The following is a 26,580-nucleotide window of genomic DNA, read 5'->3' on the forward strand; positions in this document are numbered from 1 at the left end:
GCGAGATGGTGGTCGATTGACCTTCCGCTGCTATAAATTCATATTTGCACCATAGCTCATTTCCCACGGATTTCATAAGAATCTTGACCGAAATTACTACCAACCCCCATTCGGCCTCGTCGTCGCCCAAAAGTGTCGCCTCCGTCGATTCACTACCACCATCGCCCGATCGCTGCCACAACTCAATTCATCGTTGTCGTCGCCATGGTGAGGCTGCTCCCCACTCACAAATACGCCTACTCATGCCAACACCTCCAGTCCACCGTCGTGCAGGGAGCCGCCACTGGGGTCAAGGAGGCGGAGGAGGAGGAGCCCTACGTTGCCGATGAATTATCAGAGGTGGAGGGAAAGGGGAGCAGCTCGACGCCAACGCGGTGGTGCACAACAACGGCATAGTGGTGCCCCTCCAACCATGGGAGGAGGAGGAACATCGTGTCACCGAGGCGTATCTCGTGTTGAGCAAGTCGATAGTGTGGTTGTCACCGCCCTCCTCACGGAGTCGGCTCCCCTGACGTACTGCAGGGCGCAGTTGGGTCACTGACAGGTGGGCCAACTTGCTTTCGGCCCCACCTGTCAGTGGCCCAACTGCGCCCTGCAGTACGTCAGAGGAGCCTCGTCCCCTCCTCACTGACCCACGGATGCCGCCAAGGCACATCTCGCCACAACGGCGGCGTTCACCATCTTGACACCAATGCCGACGCCGAGCGGATGTCGAAGATGTGCATGGGTGCCCATGACGGCGGAGCATCGGGCTCTGGCAGGGCGTAGGTGATAAACCTCGACTTCGAGTCCGACTAGTATTTGTTTTAGCAAGAGTGTAGTTCGTTAAGTTTTAATTCAACTCTAAAGGGCTATCTACTTTATTGATACACTATATGGGTTTAACCTAGTCTTAAATTTGAGTTTCGAATAAGATGTTTGTGCATAATTTATTTTTGTGGAATTAAATATGAGAGTTCGGCTAGCTGCACATATTTTTTTAACTTCATGTATTTGAGAAGTTATAAAATTGAAGGAGCAATTGGAGATAGTGTCTTTTGAGATTTGAGGCTTAGATTAGATTTGAGATTTGAGGCTTCGATTAGAGCAATCGGGAGCTGGAAAATTGTTTCAGTGCCAAATAGCTGCACGAAATCTGCTTCAAGTAACAAGATATAAAAGGATGTGCTCCTTTTCTTTCCCCTTCTTTGCTTCTGTTGACATGCACTACAAATCTAGGTTGGCACGCCTCCATGCCTCGTGGAACATGTGGCTACAGTAGCGTTGCAGCTCATTTCACCGGCATAGTAACGTATACCCCATTTGTGGGACATCACTTTCCTGGGAGCATACATCTCTCTCTTGATTGAGCAAGACGACTGTGCTGTTGGGCTCATGTTCGGGCTCGTGAACCATGCGCCTAAAATCACACCGCTAGAGCTACAGGATCGTATACCCTGCTGGAATGAATGATGTGATGCTAACGGGACTGTTGCCGAGCCAGCAATTCCATCCCAAAGACTGTTGCCGAGCCAGCAATTCCATCCCAAAAGTGTATGTGGATCACTGCAGATGTTACGTCTAACAGATCGACAGCAACGTAACGGTAGCAAGAATCACATGGTACTCGATGGCCTGAAAGATAGAAAAAGTCCATTTTAAACCCTAAATTTGTAGAGGTTGGACGAAACAAATCCCGAAATCGAAATCCTGTCGATCGGACCCTGAACTATGCAATCCCGGTTTAAATCAAACCTTCAGGTTATTTCCCAAACGGAGATTGTCTACGTGGCAAAGGATGGCCGGGATTGCTAGCATTTCGCAAACAGCGCCCACCCTGCTCCCCACTGGGCCGGCCCGCTTTAGTCTTTTTTTCTATTAAAACGCACGCAGGCGCACAACCTGCTCGCGGCTGGCCGTTTTAATTTTCTTTTTCTGTTATAAAAAAATTAGTGCGCGGGGTTGGCTCGAACCATTGAGCTCGTGTCGTCGATAGATGCAAGTAACCACCACGGACACAACATCTGCCGTGTTCGCTTACTTCCCTTTTCTTCCTTTTGTTCGTTCTGCTATTTTTCTTTTTCTTTTGTTCTTGAATTCGTGAGCTTGCATATTTGCAAAAAATAAGCGCGCGGGGTGGCTCAAACACTAAGGTAATTTATTCTATTTTGCATATTTTTTCAACTCCTGTGAATTTCTTTAAAAAAATTGAATGCTTGAATTATTTTAAACCATATAAAACCGCCTGTCATCTTAGTAGGAAATAGCAAATGAAAAATACGAACCTCGTGAACCAGATTCTGAAAAGAATAAAAACTTTACGATTTTTGAAAAAAAGTTCACCACGTATTTACAAAATTTTCATCATAATAATAAAATGTTCATTGTATATTAGGATTTTTTGAACGTATAATAAAAATGTTCATTGCATATTTATAATTAGTTCATCATATATTATGAAAAATTTCACTATATATTAAGACAGTTGTTCAATGTATACCACAAAATCTTCATTTGTGTATTTTGAAATTTGCTCAACGTATATTATAAAAAATGTTGATTTTACAAAAAGAATTTGCCGCTCTATGCCATACTTTAAGTTTGGCGCTGCGTTGAAACCGTTCAAGATCCCTAGCTCAGCTGGCTATGCTCAATTGAATCCAACATGAGGTCGGCGGTTCGATCCTACTCGAGCGCTTATTTTTAACGAATTTTCGCTCGGGCCGGCCCGTTTGCGCATCGCTTCAGCGAAGCCGCCGCGATCGGACTTGTTCAAATCACCCTGTGCTCACCTTTATTTTAGAAGTGTATTTTCTCAAAAAAAGTACAAGTTTTTTTAGACAAAAAATATAAAAAAATAGAAGTGTAACAGAAAAAAAAATAACTTCTCTAGAGCAGACAAAAACTAGTCGCTGGCCCGGCGCGGAGGACGTCACCTTGTGCTCACCTTTTTTTAAGCAGTGTAACACAAAAAATAAAGGTTTCTAAAAAAGCAGAAAAATAATGAAAAAAATTAACAAACAAAAAACAAATGGGCTGGCCCAGCGCGGAGGACGTCATCAATATTGCCACTCTTGGCCCACCAGCGAGACAAATCCCGGTTGACTTTTGACACTGTTTAATTTAGACCAGGATTACATAGTTTAGGGTCCAATCGACAGGGATTTCGACTTCGGGGTTTCTTTCGCCGAACTTCTACAAGTTCGGGGTTTAAAATGGACTTTTTCCCTGAAAGATCCACGGCAAAGATGTTGGCACGATCCAACTCCGGAGTCCGGATTAGACACAAACCATCACGTAACGCGACCGGGGCGTGACCTGCGTGGCCGGCCCCCCACGCACCACACGAAGAGGGAGATCATTCGACGCATTTGCTGCTCTGCTGGAAAGGCGCACGGAACGGCCGACCGGCATAGAGACTCACGGATCGCGCGTGGTATCCGTGCGGTGCGGCCGGCGAGGCGTGCCTGTCGGTCGCTGTCACCGGCGCCGGTCGACAGGAGAGCGGTCGGGAGCGATGCGGTGAGGTGACATGCGTGCGCGTGCACCGTCAGGACGTACTACCTCCGTCTCCCCATGTTATATGCGTGACCAACGGTGGAGTACATCCGTGCTTCTCATGCTAGCGGGCTTTGGTAATTTTGTACAACAGATCCATTGCGCGAACTAAGCGTAGCTTAGATATCTATATTTCTATATGGTTTTCGAAAGGGAAACGTTTGGAATCGGCGCACCGGCCGAACGCTCGGCCGGTGCCCCTCGCTCGCTCGCTCTTTTCCACGTACGCTAGGTGGGCCTCAAGCGAAACGTTTTTTTTCTTCTGTACTTCTTCTTCCTCGCGCAAGCGCCTTCCCCTGGAAGCATGTCCCCTCTCCCCTCCCCCTCCTCCCGAGCTGCGACTGGGCCACCACGACCTCCATCGGCGGTGGCCAGGCTCCCCTCGCCGGCTGCCATGGCTGCCTGCCGCCATGGCCAGATCCATCCCCTACCTTAAGCCTTCATGCAGGCGCATCCCCTCCCCCCCTTCCCCCTTCCTCCTGGGCTGCGACTGGGCGACCACGACCTCCATCGCCGGCGGCCAGGCGCTCCCTCGCCGGCCGCCATGGCTGCCTGCCGCCATGGCTGGATGGACCCCGCGTATACTAGTGTTGCAACCATCACCTAAAACAGCTTCAACGGCCGTTGAAAAAAGCTTCAACCATAGACAGAAAAGCTTCAATGGAACTGCACAACAAGGGGAAGCTGCAACCGCAGTTGGATTTTGTTACTACTGGCGAAGTTTTTTGCTACATCCATCAGGCGGAGCTGCGACCTCGCGATGATGACAACGACGATTTTTGTTGCAACCGTAGTAGTTTTTTGCTACTACGGCTGAAGTTTTTGCTACATCCATGTAAGGCGGAGTTGCGACCTCACGAAAGACGGCGACGGTGTTTGATTTTTGCTGCAACTGTAGTTTTTTTTGCTACTACGGGTGAAGTCTTTTGCTACATCCATTCAAAACGGCGTTGATTGACTGACGGCCGCCATCGACATAATTTCCGGCAGCGAGCATCAATGGCGAGGGGCGGCGGCCGAGCTACAACCGTCGCCGTCAAGAGCTGCAACGCAAGTGGAGTTGTTGCATGGGAACTAGCGATGAAGATAGCCGGCGAGGGCGGGGACCGGGGACGAGGTCGGCTGGCGAGGACGGGGTCCGGCGGTGACGAGGAAGACCGGTGAGGGTGGGGACCGACGACCACCGGAGGGGACAGGAGGCGCGGCGCCGCGCTCCCCCGAACGGGATATGCGGATCCAACCAACTCCGCGAGGAAGAAGAGAGCTGGGGGCGATTTGTTTTTTTTCGCTTGGATCCAACAGCCGCGTGGCCTAAATCGAACGCCCCGGGCTGGACCAGCCGAAACTTTCGGCCGGCGCACTGGCGCCTATAAGCGCCCTTTTCGAAACGAGTCACGCAGGTTTCGTCTAGGGCAGCCGCCACCGCCGCGATCGCCAGGAGTTCTTGCTCCCCTCGCCTCCGGCTGTCATTTCGGCGCTGAAGGGGGGACCTTGCATCTTCAAGAGGTTTACATTTTTTGTCATCGTTTAGTGATCATCGTTTTATGTGAGAATAAATTTACTCTCGTTTTTTTGGCAGTGCCATGAGATAGAGTTTTTTGACCTCGCAGATCCGATTATTCGGACTGATGAGTTTATGTTGGTGTGTATCTTTTTGGACGCGTGACTCAAGGCGCTTTCAAAAATCTTTATTGGTAATGTTCGTATGGGTGAAAGAGTGACAATATTGTTGCTCCAGTCTAATTGCAGCCTCTTTACCGAGGTCTTTGGAGTATTTCTTACAACAGAGATTGATACTGCGAAGGAGGTGTTTCTGAGAAATTTCATTGTAATTCCTGGTCATAGGAGTTACTTTGTATTTTTTTTTTGGTGGTAAAGATTATTGATTGACGGTCCCCGTGTTGGCTCGGCCCCGTGTGCCCCCCCCCCCCGCGGGCGGCCCGGGTGCTTGAACCTTAGCCGCCGCCCACAACCTCCACCCTCCTCCCCTTCCCCTGCCGCCGCCGCCGGGCGCCGCCGGGCAAAGCCCACGCGGTGTCGGCGGCGGCGGGATCTCCTCTGCCATCTCCTGAAGGGGGGCCGCGGCGGGGTTCTTCTTCGTCAAATGGCGGATCTCGGAGGCCGGCGCGTCGAGCGGGGGGCACACAGGCAGGTGGCAGCTGGCCGGTGGCGGCGCTTCGAGGAGGAGCGAGAGGGCCAGTGGCGGTGTGGCGCTCTCCTCCTGACGGGGCTGAGGTCGGCCTGATATGCGCGCGTCGGTGGAGAGGCTGGCGGCCGGAGCTCAGCAGGAGGCCCAGTGGAGCGGTGGGCCGGGCAGGTGCAGGCTGCAGTTGGTTGGCGAGCGCCGGTGTCGGTGGCGCAGGCTGGAGGTAGCGATGAGAGTCCATGGCCAGACCGGTGGCGGCGGCGCTGCGATGGCTCAGTCAAGATGGAGTCTTGGCGAGCAGCGAGTGGCGGATCTGGTGCGTCGTCGGTGATGGCCGGCGGGTGCTCACGTCAGGGAGTGCGGCGGTTGTCTTTGGACCCTTGCGTGGAGCGTAGCTGGATGGAGGGTGTAGGTGGTGCGCTGGCACTGGCGGTGGCGGCGGTGCGAGCGCAGCCACGGCGGCGGCGGCGCTGTGAGGCCTGGCCAGGAAGGGTCTTGGCGGGCAGCGGGCGTCCGGTTGCTGCTGTGTGAGGCGTGCGGCGATGCCTCGGCGGTGTGGGTTCCGGAGTGTGGTCGGAGGTGCAGGTTGGATCCATTCTTGTGGCAGTCCCTGGCACGGGTGAAGGCCACCGTGGCGGAACTGGCTTTGCACCGCTAGGTGGTTGTTGCGTCTCCTAGTCGAGGTTGAAGGTGATGGCTTTAGGCGTGTTCCCTCGGCAGTGAGGGGGGCTTCGACGACAAGTTGTCGCGGTGACGGGGGTGCGAGGCATCTGATCGGGACTGGCCGGGATCTTGGAGACGTGGAGATGTGCAGCGCTACGGATGAAAATCCTGTTCGATTGTGTCCGGACCGACGTTGATGGCACCTGCGGGTGTCATTCACCTTCCTGGAGGCTTCGCTGAGTGCAACACCATCTTCCTCGCTACCTCGTATCGGCAGAGGTCCCATGATGCGCTCCTCCGGTGTTCACCGCTGCCCGGATCTTTCTCCTCCGGCGTCATGTACGGTCGTCGCTGGCTAATCCAAGGAAGCTAGAGTTGCTGTTCTTCGGAGTTCTTTAGTGTCGGCCGAGACGCGGCGAGGGGCTCGGTGCTGGGTAGGCTTTTTGTCTCATAGGTGTGTTCCTGTGTTTGGTTGACCTTGTATGAACCGGGTGTGGAGTTGGTCGCCTTCATTGTTCGCAGCGAGTGGTAGACGTTGTTGTATGTCTTATTTCTCTCCTTCTATAAAGCTAAGTTACGCAATTTGCGTACCCTCGAAAAAAAGAAGTTACTTTGTATTTTGCTGGGATTTTGGATACAAATTAGTGTATATGTAATTGTTATAAGTATGAATAAAATTACATGTGTTTCTAGAAGATATTTAGATTTTTTTAATTGTGAAACCACAACACCCGGGTTCAATTTTAGAAAAAGTTATTCGTTGGATTTATTTCAGATTTTCCAGCCTATTTTTTCAGTGCCATCGCGTGCCTGTCAACTACGAAGCGTTGTAACGACTTTGTAAATCTATCAGCTCAATCGCTGGAATGTGCTTGTAGGGTAATGAACGTGTGTGTGCATTTATAGAGGTGAGTGTACGTACGTATATGTAAGTGTCTATGTTTGCACCATATTTCTAAGAAAAATATCTATTGTTCCTTACCGGCCTGAGAAATATTTATTATTATTACCTAAAATTGATTAAGTTGCACATTGTGATACTTTGTCACAAAGTTGTGTGTTACCTTAAGACATATTTTGTAAAATTATATTGCACATTTGTTTCTAAAATGTACAACTACTCAATTTTCACTGCATCAAAGTTAACATTCAAAGTCGTCCAGTTAACCCTCAACGATGGTTGTGCTTTGGAAATCTTGGACTTTTTCTAGGTGTAAATTTGTCACTGGACTCGTCATCCAAAAGGGTGTTTGGACTGCTGACTGGTTGTAACGTCGTGGTTGGCTCAGTTTGTGGTTTATGTTTCCAATGCAAATAAGCACGGGCGATGATGACCCACATACTCTTGACCTGTCGGTTCTTCATTCGCATTTGGGTGCCCATCAAGAACTAACTTGGGATACAACACCTTTGTTCCCAAGTTTGGAATGTCGCGGTTGGGGAAGTTTGCTCTAGATGGATGGATGTGCTCATGAGGACAAGTCGTCCAAGAAATGCAATGGCCTTCCTGAGGGAGTCCTAAACTAAGGGGTCCTCGGGCGTTCGGTCTATTGGATATGGGCCGGACTGATGGGCTGTCAAGATACAAGGCAGAAGACCACCTCTCGTGTCCAGTAGGGACTCCCGTATACGTGGATGGCAAGTTTAGGTATCCGAATATATTATTTCCTTTCTGTTAAACCGACTTAGTACAACCCTAAGCCCCTCCGGTGTCTATATAAACCGGAGGGTTAGGTCGAAGGCAAGATCATAACATTACTAGGCTAGCCAATCTAGGGTTAGCCAATACGGTCTCGTGGTAGATCAACTCTTGTAACCCCTATACCCTTCGAATATAATCAAGCAGGAGTAGGGTTTTACCTCCATTAAGAGGGCCCGAACCTGGGTAAACACCGTGTCCTTTTGATCATAGTTACCGTCAATCCTCAGACATATAGCTTGGGCCCCTCTACCCGAGATCTGCCGGTTTTGACACCGACATTGGTGCTTTCATTCAGAGCTCCGCTGTATCGTCGACAGAAGGATTGATGGCTCGCCTCTTCATCAACAATGATGTCGCATCCAGGGATACCTTTCTCTACGGACAGGTCTTTGTATTCGGTGGCTTCGTGCTTCGTGCCAACTCAATCGGCTACCTCGAGCAGGTCGATAGTTACGCCCCCGACCACCAGATCAGGTTTGGAAACCTGAACTACGCCGCTGACATCCGAGGAGATCTAATCTTCGAGGGGTTCGCGGCCTCAGCTGTTGCTTTGTGCCCCCATCAAGAAGGCTTTTCGGATCCCTGCTAGATCCCGTTCAGGGGTCAACACTCATACCTGCCCCGGCCTTAGATCCAGAGCGGGTCGTGTCGTCCAAAGACGGAGTGTTAGCCCCACCGGACTCCTTCCCCTCATGGAGCTCCCGACCAAAGACCCAGTTGCAATCTTGGACTTGCCTCTGGACGATCACTCCGAACTGTCGAGGTCTGCGCTCATTGGGTCCGATCAGGTGTCTGATACGTCTCCAACGTATCTATAATTTATGAAGCATTCATTCTATTATATTATCTGTTTTGGATGTTTACGGGCTTTATTATACACTTTTATATTATTTTTGGGACTAACCTATTAACTAGAGGCCCATCCCATATTGTTGTTTTCTTGCCTATTTTAGTGTTTCGAAAAAAAGGAATATCAAACGGAGTCCAAACGGAATGAAACCTTCGGGAGCGTGATTTTTGGAATGAACGTGATCCAGGAGACTTCGAGTTGAAGTCAAGGAAGCTTCGAGGTGGCCATGAGGGTGGGGGATGCCCCCCCTACTGGGTGTGCCCCCCTATCTTGTGGGCCCCTCGAGCGTCCCCTGACCAACTTCTTTCGCCTATATAAGTCCATATACCCTAAAAACATTGAAGAACACAATAGATCTGGAGTTCCGCCGCCGCAAGCCTCTGTAGCCACCAAAAACCTCTCGAGGGCCCTTTCCGGCACCCTGCCGGAGGGGGAACCCATCACCGGTGGCCATCTTCATCATCACGGCGCTCTCCATGACGAGGAGGGAGTAGTTCACCCTCGGGGCTGAGGATATGTACCAGTAGCTATGTGTTTGATCTCTCTCTCTCTCTCTCTCTCTCGTGTTCTCTGTATGGCACGATCTTGATGTATCATGAGCTTTGCTATTATAGTTGAATCTTATGATGTTCCCCGCCCCCTCTACTCTCTTGTAATGGATTGAGTTTTTCCTTTGAAGTTATCTTGTCGGATTGAGTCTTTAAGGATTTGAGAACACTTGATGTATGTCTTGCCGTGCTTATCTGTGGTGACAATGGGATATCACCTGATCCACTTGATGTATGTTTTGGTGATCAACTTGCGGGTTCCACCCATGAACCTATGCATAGGGTTTGGCACACGTTTTCGTCTTGACTCTCCGGTAGAAACTTTGGGGCACTCTTTGAAGTACTTTGTGTTGGTTGAATAGATGAATCTGAGATTGTGTGATGCATATCGTATAATCATGCCCACGGATACTTGAGGTGATAATGGAGTATATAGGTGACATTAGGGTTTTGGTTCATTTGTGTGTTAAGGTTTTATTCTAGTATGAACTCTATGATAGATCGAACGGAAAGAATAGCTTCATGTTATTTTACTACGGACTCTTGAATAGATCGGGCAGAAAGGATAACTTTGAGGTGGTTTCGTACCCTACCATAATCTCTTCGTTGTTCTCCGCTATTAGTGGCTTTGGAGTGACTCTTTGTTGCATGATGAGGGATAGTTATGTGATCCAATTATGTTATTATTGTTGAGAGAATTTGCACTAGTGAAAGTATGAACCTTAGGCCTTGTTTCCTACCATTGCAATACCGTTTACGCTCACTTTTATCACTTGTTACCTTGCTGTTTTTATATTTTCAGATTACAAATACCCATATCTACTATCCATATTGCACTTGTATCACCATCTCTTCGCCGAACTAGTGCACCTATACAATTTACCATTGTATTGGGTGTGTTGGGGACACAAGAGACTCTTTGTTATTTGGTTGCAGGGTTGCTTGAGAGAGATCATCTTCATCCTACGCCTCCCACGGATTGATAAACCTTAGGTCATCCACTTGAGGGAAATTTGCTACTATCCTACAAACCTCTACACTTGGAGGCCCAACAACGTCTACAAGAAGAAGGTTGCGTAGTAGACATCAATGTCCCATGCCGAACTCAGCCATGCAGATCCATAGTTTCCGGTCTAGCTTTCGCTCCTAGATGAAGCATTGGGATTAATGCAGTCTCTCGCCATCACGGAGGTTGTGCCTCCGAATTGTACCCAGCTCAGGCTGGGGGCTGAGAGCGAGGAATTTTATGCCCCACCCACCACCCACTTAACAGCCAATGTCGGGGATTTAACCGACATGCTGGACTACGCGTCCGAAGACATCGACGGTATGGACGATGATGCCGACGCCGAACCGAGCCAAGTCCCACTTGTCACAGGGTGTTGGACGGCCACTTCAACCTATGATGTATACATGGTGGACACTCCTGATAAAAAGGACGATGAGGATAATCAGAACCCCGATGAGGATAAACCCGTCGATAAACCACCAAAGCGCCGATGTCAGCGGCACCGCTCACGATCGCGTCGGGCGAAGGATAGTAATACCGGCACCGAAGACAATGAGATTCTGGATGATGCCGAAGATCCTGAATATCCTGTCGAGCCCACATCCAAACATGATGAATGGGAAGAGGGTCAAGATTCGGAGGACATCAACTATATGCCAGAATCCGAAGAGGACGTTAGCCTCGGTGACGAACACTTTATCATCCCAGAGGAACCCCTCGAACAAGAACGCTTCAAGCGACAGCTCATCGCCATAGCGTGGAGCCTGTAAAAGAAACAACAGCAGCTCAAAGCTGAACAAGATACGCTCAATGAAAGGTGGACCAAGGTCCTGGCCGCCGAGGAGTACGACCACGAGCGACCTACAAAAAGTTACCCAAGCACAAGCTACTGCCACAATTCGACGACGAAGCCCTTGAGCCAATACCATAGAAATACAATCAGGAAGATCAACCAGACCGACCACCACGTGGACGGGATAAAGCGGCATATCAAGCCGAACACCATCCCGCACCCCTCGCCGAAGAGGCAGGGAGACAGCTGCTGCGGGATACACATATGATTTGCAACGTGACTTAGCAAATAAAGCTAGCCAGACTAGATCAATCTACGGATCAAGAGGCCATGCCCCGGCGCGAGACAACGACTATGAAGCCCGGCATGACGACCATTACTATATTCGGGATCAGAACCAAACTCAGATGTCATCCGACCTCCGCCCCGATATTGCGCTATACAGAGGGGCTGCACACCCTTTATGCTTCACCGATGAGGTAATACAACACCAATTTCTGGAAGGGTTTAAACCCGTAAACATCAAACAGTATGAGGAACGACGGATCCGGCCGTCTGGATTGAAGATTTTCTTCTCCACATCCACATGGCTCGTGGGGACGACCTCCATGCCATTAAATACCTTCCTCTAAAGCTGAAAGGACCAGCACGGCACTGGCTGAATAGCCTCCCAGAAAACTCCATTGGAACCTGGGAAGATTTGGAAGACGCTTTTCGGGCCAACTTTCAGGGCACTTATGTCCGGCCACCGGATGCTGGCGACTTGAGTCACTTAATCCATCAACCAGGCGAATCGGCTCTCAAGCTTTGGAATTGGTTCCTAATTAAAAAGAACTAGATCATGGATTGTACGGACGCCAAAGCCTTAGCGGCCTTCAAACACAGTGTCCGGGACGAATGGCTCGCCCGACACCTCGGGCAGGAAGAGTCGAAGACTATGGCAGCCTTAACTGCACTTATGACCCGCTTCTAGGTTGGTGAGGATAGCTGGTTGGCTCATAGAAGCAACAGCTCGGGCGACCTCGACACTTCTAAGGCTAGGGATGGCAATGGTAAACCTCCTTGCAATAAAAACAAAAGTCGGTACAACAATGACAACGCAGACGATACGGTAGTTAATGCCAGATTCAGTGGTTCTAAATCCGGTCAGCGAAAGAAACCTTTTAAAGGCAATAGGGACGGACCGTCCAGTTTGGATAAAATCCTTGAGAGGCCCTGCCAGATTCATGGCACACTCGATAAGCCTGCTAACCACACCAACAGGAATTGTTGGGTTTTCAAACAGGCCGGTAAGATAAATACCGAACACAAGGGAAATGTACCTCCAAGTGAAGACGATGATGAGCCCCGTCAGCCAAACACCGAGGGGTCAGAAGCAGTTTCCCCTGAGGTGAAAACAGTGAACATTATCTATGTCACTCACATCCCCAAAAGGGAACGCAAGCACACACTAAGGGACGTCTACGCTGTAGAACCTTTTGCCCCCGAGTTTAACCCATGGTCAGCCTGTCTGATCACCTTTGATCTCGGGGATCACCCAACCAGTATCCGTCACGGGGGTTCGGCCGCCCTGTTACTTGATCCAATTACTGATGGATACTATCTCACTAGAGTCCTTATGGATGGGGGCAGCAGTCTCAACTTGATCTATCAAGACACTATCCACAAGATGGGCATTGACCCTTCAAGAATCAAGGCTAGTAACATGATACGTCTCCATCGTATCTTCTTTTCCAAACACTTTTGCCCTTGTTTTGGACTCTAACTTGTATGATTTGAATGGAACTAACCCGGACTGACGCTGTTTTTAGCAGAATTGCCATGATGTTGTTTTTTGTGCAGAAAATAAAAGTTCTCGGAATGACCTGAAACTCCACGGAACATCTTAGAAAAAATAATAAAAAATCCTCGTCAAAGATGAAGACCAGGGGGCCCACACCCTGTCCACTAGGGTGGGGGGCGCCCCCCCCCCTCCTGGGCGCGCCCCCTACCTCGTGGGCCCCCTGGTGGCCCTCCGACGCCAACTCCAACTCCATATATTGGCCTTCAGGGAGAAAAAAATCAGAGAGAAGAAATCATCACGTTTTACGATATGGAGCCACCGCCAAGCCCTAATTTCTCTCGGGAGGGCTGATCTGGAGTCCGTTCGGGGCTCCGGAGAGGGGGATTCTTCGCCGTCGTCATCATCAACCATCCTCCATCACCAATTTCATGATGCTCACCACCGTGCATGAGTAATTCCATCGTAGGCTTGCTGGACGGTGATGGGTTGGATGAGATTTATCATGTAATCGAGTTAGCTTTGTTAGGGTTTGATCCCTAGTATCCGCTATGTTCTGAGATTGATGTTGCTATGAATTTGCTATGCTTAATGCTTGTCACTAGGGCCCGAGTGCCATGATTTCAGATCTGAACCTATTATGTTTTCATAAATATATGTGAGTTCTTGATCCTATCTTGCAAGTATATAGTCACCTACTATGTGTTATGATCCGGCAACCCCGAAGTGACAATAATCGGGACCACTCCCGGTGATGACCATAGTTTGAGGAGTTCATGTATTCACTATGTGCTAATGCTTTGGTTCCGGTTCTCTATTAAAAGGAGGCCTTAATATCCCTTAGTTTCCAATAGGACCCCGCTGCCACGGGAGGGTAGGACAAAAGATGTCATGCAAGTTCTTTTCCATAAGCACGTATGACTATATTCGGAATACATGCCTACATTACATTGATGAATTGGAGCTAGTTCTGTGTCACCCTATGTTATGACTGTTACATGACGAACCACATCCGGCATAATTATCCATCACTAATCCGGTGCCTACGAGTTTTCCATATACTGGTTCTCGCTTATTTACTTTTCCGTTGCTACTGTTACAATCACTACAAAATACCAAAAACATTACTTTTGCTGTCTTTACTTTTGTTACCGTTACCACCACTATCATATTACTTTGCTACTAAACACTTTGCTGCAGATACTAAGTTTCCAGGTGTGGTTGAATTGACAACTCAGCTGCTAATACTTGAGAATATTCTTTGGCTCCCCTTGTGTCGAATCAATAAATTTGGGTTGAATACTCTACCCTCGAAAACTGTTGCGATCCCCTATACTTGTGGGTTATCAAGACCTTTTTCTGGCGCCGTTGCCGGGGAGCATAGCTCTATTCCTTGAGTTACTTGGGATTTATATCTGCTGGACACTATGAATAACTTGAAAGACGCTAAGACAACAATTTATCCCTCAACTACGAGGGGAGGTAAGGAACTGCCATCTAGCTCTGCACTTGATTCACCTTCTGTTATGAGTAAGCTAGCGACACCTAAACCTGCTTCTGCTATTCGTTCCAATATGTCGCATGTTATTGATGATGCCACTTCTGCTATGCATGATACTTATGATGAAACTACTCCTACGCTTGATACTACTGTGCCCCTTGGTGAATTTCTAGATGGGCAAATTTCTAGGTCTAGAGAAAGAGAAATTATTGAATCTGAATACGATGATGAAAATATGCCTGCTATTCCTGAGGGTTATCTTTTTGATGCGGAATCTTCTGCAGCTATTTTTGCTTGCCAGGATAGATACGAACTTAAGAGGTTGCTAGTTAAATGGAGTAAAGAATCTCTTAGAGATAGAATGAGACCCGACCCTGCTTTTGCTACTTCACCTATCTGTGTTCCCAATAAGGATTATTATGAATTTTCTGTTGATCCAGATATAATTACTTTGGTTGAATCTGATCCTTTTTATGGCTATGAATCTGAAACTGTTGTGGCACATCTTACTAAGTTAAATGATATAGCCGCCCTGTTTACTAAAGATGAGAGATCGCGCTACCTTTATTTACTCAAAATATTTCCGTTCTCATTAAAGGGTGATGCTAAGATATGGTTTAATTCTCTTGATCCTGGTTGTGTGCGTAGTCCCCAGGATATGATCTATTACTTTTCTGCTAAATATTTCCCTGCTCATAAGAAACAAGCTGCCTTGAGGGAAATATACAACTTCGTGCAAATTAAAGAAGAGAGTCTCCCACAAGCTTGGGGGAGGCTTCTCAAGTTACTTAATGCCTTGCCTGATCATCCTCTTAAGAAACCTGAAATACTTGATATCTTTTATAATGGACTAACCGATGCTTCCAGAGATTACTTGGATAGTTGTGCTGGTTCTCTTTTCAGGGAAAGAACACCGGATGAAGCTGAAATTCTATTGAATAATATGTTGACAAATGAAAATAATTGGGCACCTCCTGAGCCAGCTCCAGAGCCAATTATTGAGCCTATTCCTAAACCAACTCCGAAGAAGAGAGGTGTTCTATTTCTCAGCCCCGAAGATATGCAAGAGGCAAAGAAATCTATGAAAGAAAAAGGTATTAAAGCCGAAGATGTTAAGAATTTACCTCCTATTGAAGAAATACACGGTCTTAATTTACCGCCTGCTGAAGAAGTATATGATCTCAATTCCTTATTCACTGAAGAACCTCCTGATCCCGATATCCCGACACAGGTAGTACAGGTAAATTCTCTCTATAGATATGATAAAGCTGAAGTCCCTCCTACTAAAATTGCTAGTCAGTGCTTGGATGAGTTTGATGACTTTATGTTTAAGCAAGATGACTTTAATGCTTATTTTGGTAGACAATTAAAACAAGATGCTTATATGATTAAACGCTTGGGTGATTATATGGCTAATATTAGAGGTGAACTTAAACTTGTTAGCAAACATGCTTCTATGGTTACCACTCAAGTAGAACAAGTACTTAAAGCTCAAAAAGAAGTGCTTGATGAAATGAATAGTAAGAAAAATGATTATGCTGTTAGAGTGGCTACTAGAACTGGTAGAATGACTCAGGAACCTTTGTATCCTGAAGGCCACCCTAAGAGAATCGAGCAAGATTCTCAGAGAAATGATATTGATGTACCTAGTTCTTCAAGAAAGAAGAAAAAGAAGAATGATAGGACTTTGTGAACTTCTAGTGAACCTATTGCTGAACCACCTGAGAATCCAAATGATATCTCTATGTCTGATGCTGAAACACAATCTGGTAATGAACATGAACCTAGTGAAAATGTTAATGATGATGTTCATGATGATGCTCAACCTAGTAATGATAATGATGTAGAAGTTGAACCTGCTGTTGATCTTGATAACCCACAATCAAGGAATCAACGTTATGATAAAAGAGACTTCGTTGCTAGGAAACATGGTAAAGAAAGGGAACCATGGGTTCAGAAACCCATGCCTTTTCCTCCAAAACCATCCAAGAAAAAGGATGATGAGGATTTTGAGCGCTTTGCTGAAATGATTAGACCTATCTTTTTGCGTATGCGATTAACTGATGTGCTCAAAACAAATCCTTATGCTAAGTATATGAAGGATATCATTACTAATAAAAGAAAGATACCGGAAGCTGAAATTTCCACCATGCTTGCTAATTATACTTTTAAGGGTGGAATACCAAAGAAACTTGGAGATCCAGGAGTGCCTACTATACCATGCTCCATTAAGAGAAATTATGTTAAAACTGCTTTATGTGATCTTGGAGCCGGTGTTAGTGTTATGCCTCTCTCTTTATATCGTAGACTTGACTTGAATAAGTTGACACCTACTGAAATATCTTTGCAAATGGCTGATAAATCAACTGCTATACCTGTCGGTATTTGTGAGGATGTGCCTGTTGTGGTTGCAAACGTTACTATTTTAACGGACTTTGTTATTCTTGATATTCCCGAGGATGATAGTATGTCTATTATTCTTGGAAGACCTTTCCTTAATACTGCAGGGGCTGTTATTGATTGCAACAAAGGCAATGTCACTTTTCATGTTAATGGTAATGAGCACACGGTACACTTTCCGAGGAAACAACCTCAAGTTTATAGTATCAACTCTATTGGAAAAATTCCATCGATTATATTTGGAGGTTTTGAATTTCCTCTCCCTACTGTCAAGAAGAAATATGATATACTTATTATTGGGGATGTCCATATCCCCGTTGAGGTAACATAGTGTTATTCGAAATTTCTCCGGTTCCATGTTAATCGGAATGAGTTTGTTAACAAGACTTGATCAACCTTGTTAGTGGATTCTTTTTGATGAGCATGAGATGGATGAAACTAGAAGCACAACCTTCTGTACCCTCTTTATATTTTCTGTTATTTAGTAGAAATAAAGTAAAATAGTATTTTTCTGTCTGTTTCCTGACTTATCCATGCAATATAAAAATATCCCGAAAATAAAAGTCCTCAGAATGTCATGCCAATTTAGTATGATTTTTTTGGGAATATTTGAGGATTTACTATGCAAAAATTACCGTGGGGGGAGCTGCCACCTGGCCACGAGGGTGGAGGGCGTGCCCTGCCCCCCTAGGCGCGCCCCCTGCCTCATGGGCCCACGGTGGCCCTCCTCCACTTATCCCTGCACCCATCTTCTTTCTCTGTCTCACACAAACACGAAAAACCAACTCAAGCACGTGTTCCAGCCCCGGTTGCTGTGATTTTCGATCTCCTTGCTCAAAGCACCTCTCACAAAACTGCTTGGGGAGATTGTTCCTTGGTATGTGACTCCTCCATTGGTCCAATTAGTTTTTGTTCTAGTGCTTTATTCATTGCAAATTTATGCTACATAGATGACCATGTTCTTGAGCTTGCATGTCAAATTTATATGGTCCCAAGTAGTTCTAATGCTTGTTATAGGCTCTAGGCACTTGTGGGAGTTGTTGCTATCAATTTTATTGAAGTTGGTTCACTTTTATTTGAAGTTACTAAAAATTTCAGATTGTTTCAGAAATAATGAAGAGACTTTTGAGGGGCTCGTCGAGCCGAAGCTCGAAGGAAAAACAAAAGGAAGAAGAACAGAAGCCCAAATTTAATTTGCCTCGCACCGCGGAGGTCCGGTCGTGTGAATGGCCTTCCGATGACTTCTTGAGGAGAGCCGGGGTTTATGAGGATTTCTATTTATTGATTGAGAATGCTGGCCTCACCGACTTCCTCCGCGACCAACGTCATCAGTATCTCTTACTCACAAATACTTTTGTGCAAAACTTCTACTTTTTCCCTAAGAAATCACCTCCATCAGTAGAGTTTCATTTATATGACGTTGTTAAGGAGATGCCATTAGCTGAATTTTGCGAGGTTTGCAAAATACCCTTTGAGGGCACCTTGGATGAACCACACCGTAACGAAGTAGAAGCTTTTATTAACACTATCACGGTGGGAGAAACCAGGAAGGTTTCTGATGCAAGAATTACTAGCATACATTTTCCTGTTTTACGCTACTTTGCCTTATTTGCTAGTCGTTGCTTGATTGGACGCGGGAACTGTGGAAACCTTAGTGTTCCTGATATTATTATTTTGTTCCATGGTTTATACCGCAATAACTCTGTTAGTATGGGTGGAATTGTTGCTAGACGGTTAAGTCTGAACCGTACTAAGGGCCCCATCTTTGGAGGCATTTATGCTTCACGCCTAGCTGAATATTTTGAAATTCCTATTAGGCATGAGGAGAAGGAGGAAACATCGTTGCCCCGTGCTTATTTAGATTATAAGAGTATGCTAGCGCATGACTTTCTTGTTAAGAGTCGTGAAGGGGGGCTCAAATATAAATTGTACTTTTGATAAACATCACCCTGAGACTATTACTTTGCCTGCTCCCTCTTTGTTTAACTTGTCTGCAGGTCCTCACATCGTTCCGTGGGTGGCCATTCAAGCCTATCGGAATCCTATACCAGTCCTGGAACCGGAACCACAAGATGAGCCTCCACGACAGTCTGTTTATTCTTGGGATCCAGAGGCGGTTGCCAGCTAGTGGCAGTCAGAGTCTTCTTCATCGCAGTATGACCCCAACTTCACCTACGGGTATCCGCCAGGTTATCCCTGGCAATAGACCAACTTAGGCCAAAAGCCTAAGCTTGGGGGAGTACGTATTTCCCACCGACATTACATTCATGTTCACACACACTCATTGCTAGATGTTGGTGCTCATACTCTTTCACTGTAATATCCATGCTAGATTACTTTCTTTTTCCTGCCTTCTTCTTGTGTGTTTAATAAACCTTAAGAAAAAAAACCAAAAAAATTAGTAGTAGTTTATTTCTTTGTTGTAGTAATTAAAAAGGAAAACCCCAAAATATTTCCCGTTCTTCTTTTGCTTGTTGGGAGCTTTCCCGTGTAAATAGTTTTAGTTTCCTTTCTTTGGGGTCGAGAAGACTATATTGAAAATGCTTAGTGGCTCTTATATGCATGATTGTTTATTTAACTTAGAGCCCATATTACTTGTCTTCTCTCTTGAGTTGAATGCTTGCAGATTCCAGCTTAGTCCAATGCACGTGCACTCTTATTATTATTCACATCGTTCGGTCGTGCAAGTGAAAGGCAATAATGATGATATATGATGGACTTATTGGGATGAGAAAAGCTGGTATGAACTCGACCTCTCTTGTTTTTGTAAATATGATGATTCATCGTTCCTGAGTCAGCTATTATGAAGTAAGCATATTTGCAATGACATTTAGAGATTATAGTTGCTTGTGCCATGCTTGATTAGCTATGAGTTATAATGGTTTACCTTGCGTGCCAACATGTTATTAGAATGATTATGATGTGGTATGATGGGATGGTATCCTCCTTTAAATGAATTGAGTGACTAGACTTGGCACATGTTCACGCATGTAGTTGAATCAAATCAACATAGCCTTCATGATATTTATGTTCATGGTAGATTATATCCTACTCATGCTTGCATTCGGTGTAAATTAGTTTTAATGCATGTTTACGACTGTTGTCGCTCTCTCAGTTGGTCGCTTCCCAGTCTTTTGCTAGCCTTCACCTGTACTAAGCGGGAATACTGCTTGTGCATCCAAACTCCTTAAACCACAAAGTTGTTCCATATGAGTCCACTATACCTACCTATATGCGGTATTTACCTGCCGTTCCAAGTAAATTTGTATGTGCCAAACTCTAAACCTTCAAATAAATATTCTGTTTTGCATGCTCGAATAGCTCATATGTCAACTAGGGCTGCCCTTATCTTCCGTGTTAGGCGGGTTATTCTCAAGAGGAGTGGACTCCGCTCCTCATTCACGAGAAAATGGCTGGTCGCCGGGATGCCCAGTCCCATGCTTTATGCAAACTAAATCAAAATAATTGCAAACAAAACTCCCCCGGGACCTGTTGAATGTTTGAGGCACTCATTGTTTCGAGCAAGCCATGGATTGATGCTTGTGGAGGAGGGGGAGTATAAACTTTACCATTCTGTTTGGGAACCGCCTATAATTTGTTTAGCATGGAAGATATCGTCATCTCTTAGTTGTCATGTTGACAATGAAAGTATGTCGCTCAAAATATAATTTATCTCTATTTCAAAACCGAGCTCTGGCACCTCTACAAATCCCTGCTTCCCTATGCGAAGGGCCTATCTATTTATTTTATGTTGAGTCATCATCCTTCTTATTAAAAAGCACTCGCTGGAGAGCACATTGTCGTTTGCATTCATTATTATTGGTTTATATTGGGTATGACTTGACTGGATCTCTTTTACCATGAATTACAATGTTTAGTCAGTCCCTGATCTTTAAAGGTGCTCTGCATTTATGTTTTGCGGTCTCAGAAAGGGCTAGCGAGATACCATTTTGTTATATCATGTTATGATTATTTTGAGAAAGTGTTGTTATTATAGCTCGCTAGATGATTATGCTATTGATATGAGTAATTGTGAGACCTTTGTGTTAATGTTAGTATGGTTAGTTCATAATATTTGCTGAAACTTGAATGCTGGATTTTCATGTTACAACAACAAGAGCAAACAGAGTTTGTAAAAGTCTTTCTTTTTCTCTTTCAGTTTGTCAACTGAATTGCTTGAGGACAAGCAAGGGTTTAAGCTTGGGGGAGTTGATACGTCTCCGTCGTATCTACTTTTCCTAACACTTTTGCCCTTGTTTTGGACTCTAACTTGTATGATTTGAATGGAACTAACCCAGACTGACGTTGTTTTCAGCAGAATTGCCATGATGTTGTTTTTTGTGCAGAAAATAAAAGTTCTCGGAATGACCTGAAACTCCATGGAACATCTTAGAAAAAATAATAAAAATCCTCGCCAAAGATGAAGACCAGGGGGCCCACACCCTGTCCACGAGGGTGGGGGCGCCCCCCCTCCTGGGCGCGCCCCCTACCTCGTGGGCCCCCTGGTGGCCCTCCGACGCCAACTCCAACTCCATATATTGGCCTTCGGGGAGAAAAAAAATCAGAGAGAAGAAATCATCGCGTTTTACGATACGGAGCCGCCGCAAAGCCCTAATCTCTCTCGGGAGGGCTGATCTGGAGTCCGTTCGGGGCTCCGGAGAGGGGGATTCGTCGCCGTCGTCATCATCAACCATCCTCCATCACCAATTTCATGATGCTCACCGCCGTGCGTGAGTAATTCCATCGTAGGCTTGCTGGACGGTGATGGGTTGGATGAGATTTATCATGTAATCGAGTTAGCTTTGTTAGGGTTTGATCCCTAGTATCCACTATGTTCTGAGATTGATGTTGCTATGACTTTGCTATGCTTAATGCTTGTCACTAGGGCCCGAGTGCCATGATTTCAGATCTGAACCTATTATGTTTTCATGAATATATGTGAGTTCTTGATCCTATCTTGCAAGTCTATAGTCACCTACTATGTGTTATGATCCGGCAACCCCGAAGTGACAATAATCGGGACCACTCACGGTGATGACCATAGTTTGAGGAGTTCATGTATTCACTATGTGCTAATGCTTTGTTCCGGTTCTCTATTAAAAGGAGGCCTTAATATCCCTTAGTTTCCAATAGGACCCCGCTGCCACGGGAGGGTAGGACAAAAGATGTCATGCAAGTTCTTTTCCATAAGCACGTATGACTATATTCGGAATACATGCCTACATTACATTGATGAATTGGAGCTAGTACTGTGTCACCCTATGTTATGACTGTTACATGACGAACCACATCCGGCATAATTATCCATCACTAATCCGGTGCCTACGAGTTTTCCATATACTGGTTCTCGCTTATTTACTTTTCCGTTGCTACTGTTACAATCACTACAAAATACCAAAAACATTACTTTTGGTGTCTTTACTTTTGTTACCGTTACCACCACTATCATATTACTTTGCTACTAAACACTTTGCTGCAGATACTAAGTTTCCAGGTGTGGTTGAATTGACAACTCAGCTGCTAATACTTGAGAATATTCTTTGGCTCCCCTTGTGTCGAATCAATAAATTTGGGTTGAATACTCTACCCTCGAAAACTATTGCGATCCCCTATACTTGTGGGTTATCATAACACTACCTTTAAAGGCATGATACTGGGTGTGGAGGCCCATTGCACGGGCTCATTGATACTGGAGGTAGTATTCGGTTCCCGAGACAACTTTCACAGCGAAGCGTTAATCTTCGACATCGTCCCTTTCCCTAGTGGCTATCATGCACTGCTCGAACGAACTGCTTTCGCCCGCTTTAATGCAGTCCCGCACTACGCTTACTTGAAGCTTAAGATTCCTGGACCTCGGGGCGTTATTACAGTCAATGGAAATATGGAGCGTTCCCTCCGTACTGAAGAGCACACCGCGGCCCTCGCAGCCGAGGTGTATAGCGGCCTTATCAAGCCGAACAGTTCATTAGGCAATAAAGCCAATGACGTGTCTAAAGAAGTCCGGTCCGTGCATAATTGCGATAAATCAACGGATCCAGACCTTGATTAGCACTTCGTCCTCCACCGACTGCCCCATAAGGTTGCGGCTTACGTACCGCGCGTACATAACTAAGCACTAAAAATACCTTGGGCGCCGCGGGAGGCACACTGCAGAAAAGGTCCATAGTATGGCTTGACCCATCTGGACTGCATATACCTTTTTGCACTATAGGTTCATCAAGAGCCCTACTTGCTATATGGTTGTTTCAGAAGATCCTTTTAAGGCTAGCGTTTCCCAACCATCAAATACTCCTATCAAAGGACTTATTACTAAGGAGAAATGGCGCAGACGTGCGACAGGGCATCACTGGAGTTTTTGAACTATTATTTTTAGGCCCTGTGTTAGACTTTCCCTTATGTAAAAAAATATATTTTCTCTTTAGGCATGTAACATGACCTTAATATTAATGGCATTGTTTGTCGAAACTCGCCTCGACGTATTAAAAAGGATATAAAGGAAGCAGATGATCATCACCTTTTTGGTTGGACTCTTATATTATCTTGTCATCTGCATACCCTCCTTCCTTTCGACTGACATATGTGCGTCAGCACGGCCTTCATACTAGGGGCTGTATGCGGCCCCGCAAACTCTTAAGTCCTAACACCTATAGGGAACTCTTCGGTGTCCCAGATATTGCATTATATGCATTGGCTCCGAATCATGTCTTTGATCTATAGTTGGGTTGCCCGGCTCCTGTGTTTGGCTAAGGTAGTAAAAGGAGAACTACTACGATTGTATTTCTGGTCCGTCTGGTTAAGTACCTCAGTAGACAAAGCCGAAAACTGACTGTCATGATATGTGAGAGCGGGTCAGCGATCCGGTGACTTAGTGTTATACTACAAGTCGTTCGCGATTTATGCCGTGTTATACGAGGGGCTGGGCTTCGACCAGCCGCGTTGCAAAGGCGCCGCACTCTGGATTGCCGTTCACGCAACAAGGGGCTAGTACTTAGCGCCACCTATGGACTTTATGGCTAAGTGAAAGTACTAAAGCCGCATGGTCTGATTGCCTAGTTCACCTCGCAAGATGCCTCCTACATCGTACCAAGTCGTTGGATAAAGTACGGTCATGCATTCCCGAACACCCCTATAATATTTACATGGGGGCAGAAGCCGACGACTGGTAAACTTTCAGACTTATAAATTAAAGCAGCCAAACAGGAGGATAAACTAATCATAAAGCGCAAGCATAAATATTTTACACCATAAGTTCATTACATGACTCTTACATACTCGACTCTACTAATCAAATATGATGTCCTTTGAGCAGTGGCCCTCTACAATGCGGGCCCCCTCAAGGACCTCGCCGAAGTACTTCTCTAGCCACCGGTGATCCTTGCCTTCAGGCGGCCCTGCGGTGAAAATCTCGGTGGCCTTCATCTTTGCCCATTGTACCTTGACTCGGGCGAAGGCCATCTGGGCACCTTCTATGCAGGCTGACTGCTTGATGGCGTCAATCCGAGGATGCGCCTCCACCAGCCGCTTCACAAGTCCGAAGTAACTGCTGGGTATGGGCTCGGCTGGGCAAAGACGGACTATTACATCCTTCATGGCTAGTCCAGCCACCCTGTGCAGCTCCGTCAGCTACTTCAGCTGATCGTTGAGGGGCGTCGGATACTCTAGCGCAAGATACTGCGACCAGAATGGCTTCTCCATTGAGCTCCCCTCTTCGGCGTGGAAGAACTCGGCGGTGTCGGCAATACTCCTCGGCAGATCCGCAAAGGCGCATGGAGAACTCCAAACTCGGGTCAGTAAAATGTATCTCTTTCTTGTAAATTTACTCTGCGTGAGAAAGGCCTTACCAGCCGCTATTTTCCTCGCCTCTTGGATCTCCTGGCGAGTGCCCTGGGCTTCAACCCGGGCTTCCTTCACGCTCTCAAGAGCTTTGGTGAGCTCGGAGGCTTGTTCCGAACTCTTCTGCTCTAAGGACTCTCACTTAGCGATAGCGTCCTTGAACTCCTGTTCGACCTCGCCCACCCGCGCCTCGTGTTGTTCATAGGCGGTCCGCTCCACCTCTAACTCCTTGGCCGCTTTGTCAGTGGCCGCCTTGCTCACCTCTACCACCTTCTCGACTTGGGCGAGGGCGCTCTTGAGGGACTCGACCTCGGCCGCGCCAACTGTGAGTATAGTCATAACTCAATAAATTTAAAAGATTTAACACACATATCACTTCGGGTATGTAATAGTGCCGCATACCTTGGGTTTCGTCAAACCGCTTATTGACACGATCGAGTTCCTCATCGGCTAGCCGAAGCTTCTGATTGACGTCGGTAACCTCTGCGGCCTGGGAAGTAGCCGCCAGCATAGAAGCCTGTCCAACAACATAGTATGATACATTATCAATTTGTTTTTTATCCTCTATCGGATTGTTCTAATCCAGACAAAGTTTCAGGGGCTACTATTTATACATAGGTTCAGCCTTATATATCTATACCAAAACAAAAAAGCTTGTAAAGAGAATTACATCGCATACCTCAAAGCCCGTCAATAGGTTGTTGAAGGCTTCGGTCAGTCCACTCTTCGCGGACCAAACCTTTTCCATAACCGCACCCATCAGGATGCGGTGTTCCTCCACAATGGACGCACGTTGAAGTGCTTCCTGCAGAGTGTCAGCGGCCTCCGGATTGACAGAGGCCGCCGATGGAGCTGCTGCTCCTCCCCCTCTGTCGAAGGGGGGTGTTGGTCCGAACCCGGAGCCGTATTGGTCTCCGGGATGGTGTTCAACGAGGGCCCGAACTGTTGAGGCCCCACACCCTCGGTGGTCATGTGGGTTGTCGTGCCCCGCTCTATAGCGCCCGAGGTGTTATCCTCGGGCGCCTTCCGGACGGCCTCGTACGCTCCTCCTAGGCCAGGAGATGTCCTTTGAGACGACACCTTGGTGTCCTCCATGGCAGGAGGGGAGAAGACATGCGATGGTCTGTAACTCTCCACCTCTTCAGGTGCCAGAGAGTTCCCCTCCGAAGAGGAGGGAATCGGGATCTCACGTGGAGGGCAGAAAAGCAAAGCAAAGATTTGATTCATATAACGGTGGCAGATTAAGTGAAAACTGAACAAGTAAGTTTTTGATACTTACGTTTCGGCCAGGGGCTTCTCCCTTTGGATCCTCTTTGGACTATGTTCGGACTCTGACTCCGAACTATGTGAGAGGTTTATCCTCCCCCTCTTCGGCATCGTTCCCTCTGGATTCTCGGAGGTTGTCCTCTTCCCCCTCCTCGTCTTGCGTGGGGAGTCGCTCTCCACTTCCTCCTCTTCGTTCTTGTCTTCCTCGTGAGAGGAGACGACCTCGGTCTCTCCGAACACTATGTTCGAAGGACCTTTGCGGCGGGGCCCGTCCTTGGGCCCCTTGCCCTTCTTGATCTTCTTCTCCGGCACCTGATAGGGCGCCGGGACCAGCATCTCCTCCAGCTGAGGAGTGACTGGGTCTTCGGGCAACAGAGCCGGACTCTTAATCCGCTCCGACTTCTTGGTCCAGTCCTGCAGAAAGGTGGGCTGATGAGTTTCATGTTGATCAAATACATAAATCAGATATATCTTTGGAAAATCAAACACTTACTGGAGTGGCTGGATTCTTGGCGTTGAGGCCAACGTCTTCGGTTTCCATGGGCCAACTCT

Source organism: Triticum aestivum, chromosome 5B (genome assembly GCF_018294505.1).
Source record: "Triticum aestivum cultivar Chinese Spring chromosome 5B, IWGSC CS RefSeq v2.1, whole genome shotgun sequence".
In the NCBI taxonomy this organism is placed as follows: Eukaryota; Viridiplantae; Streptophyta; class Magnoliopsida; order Poales; family Poaceae; genus Triticum; species Triticum aestivum.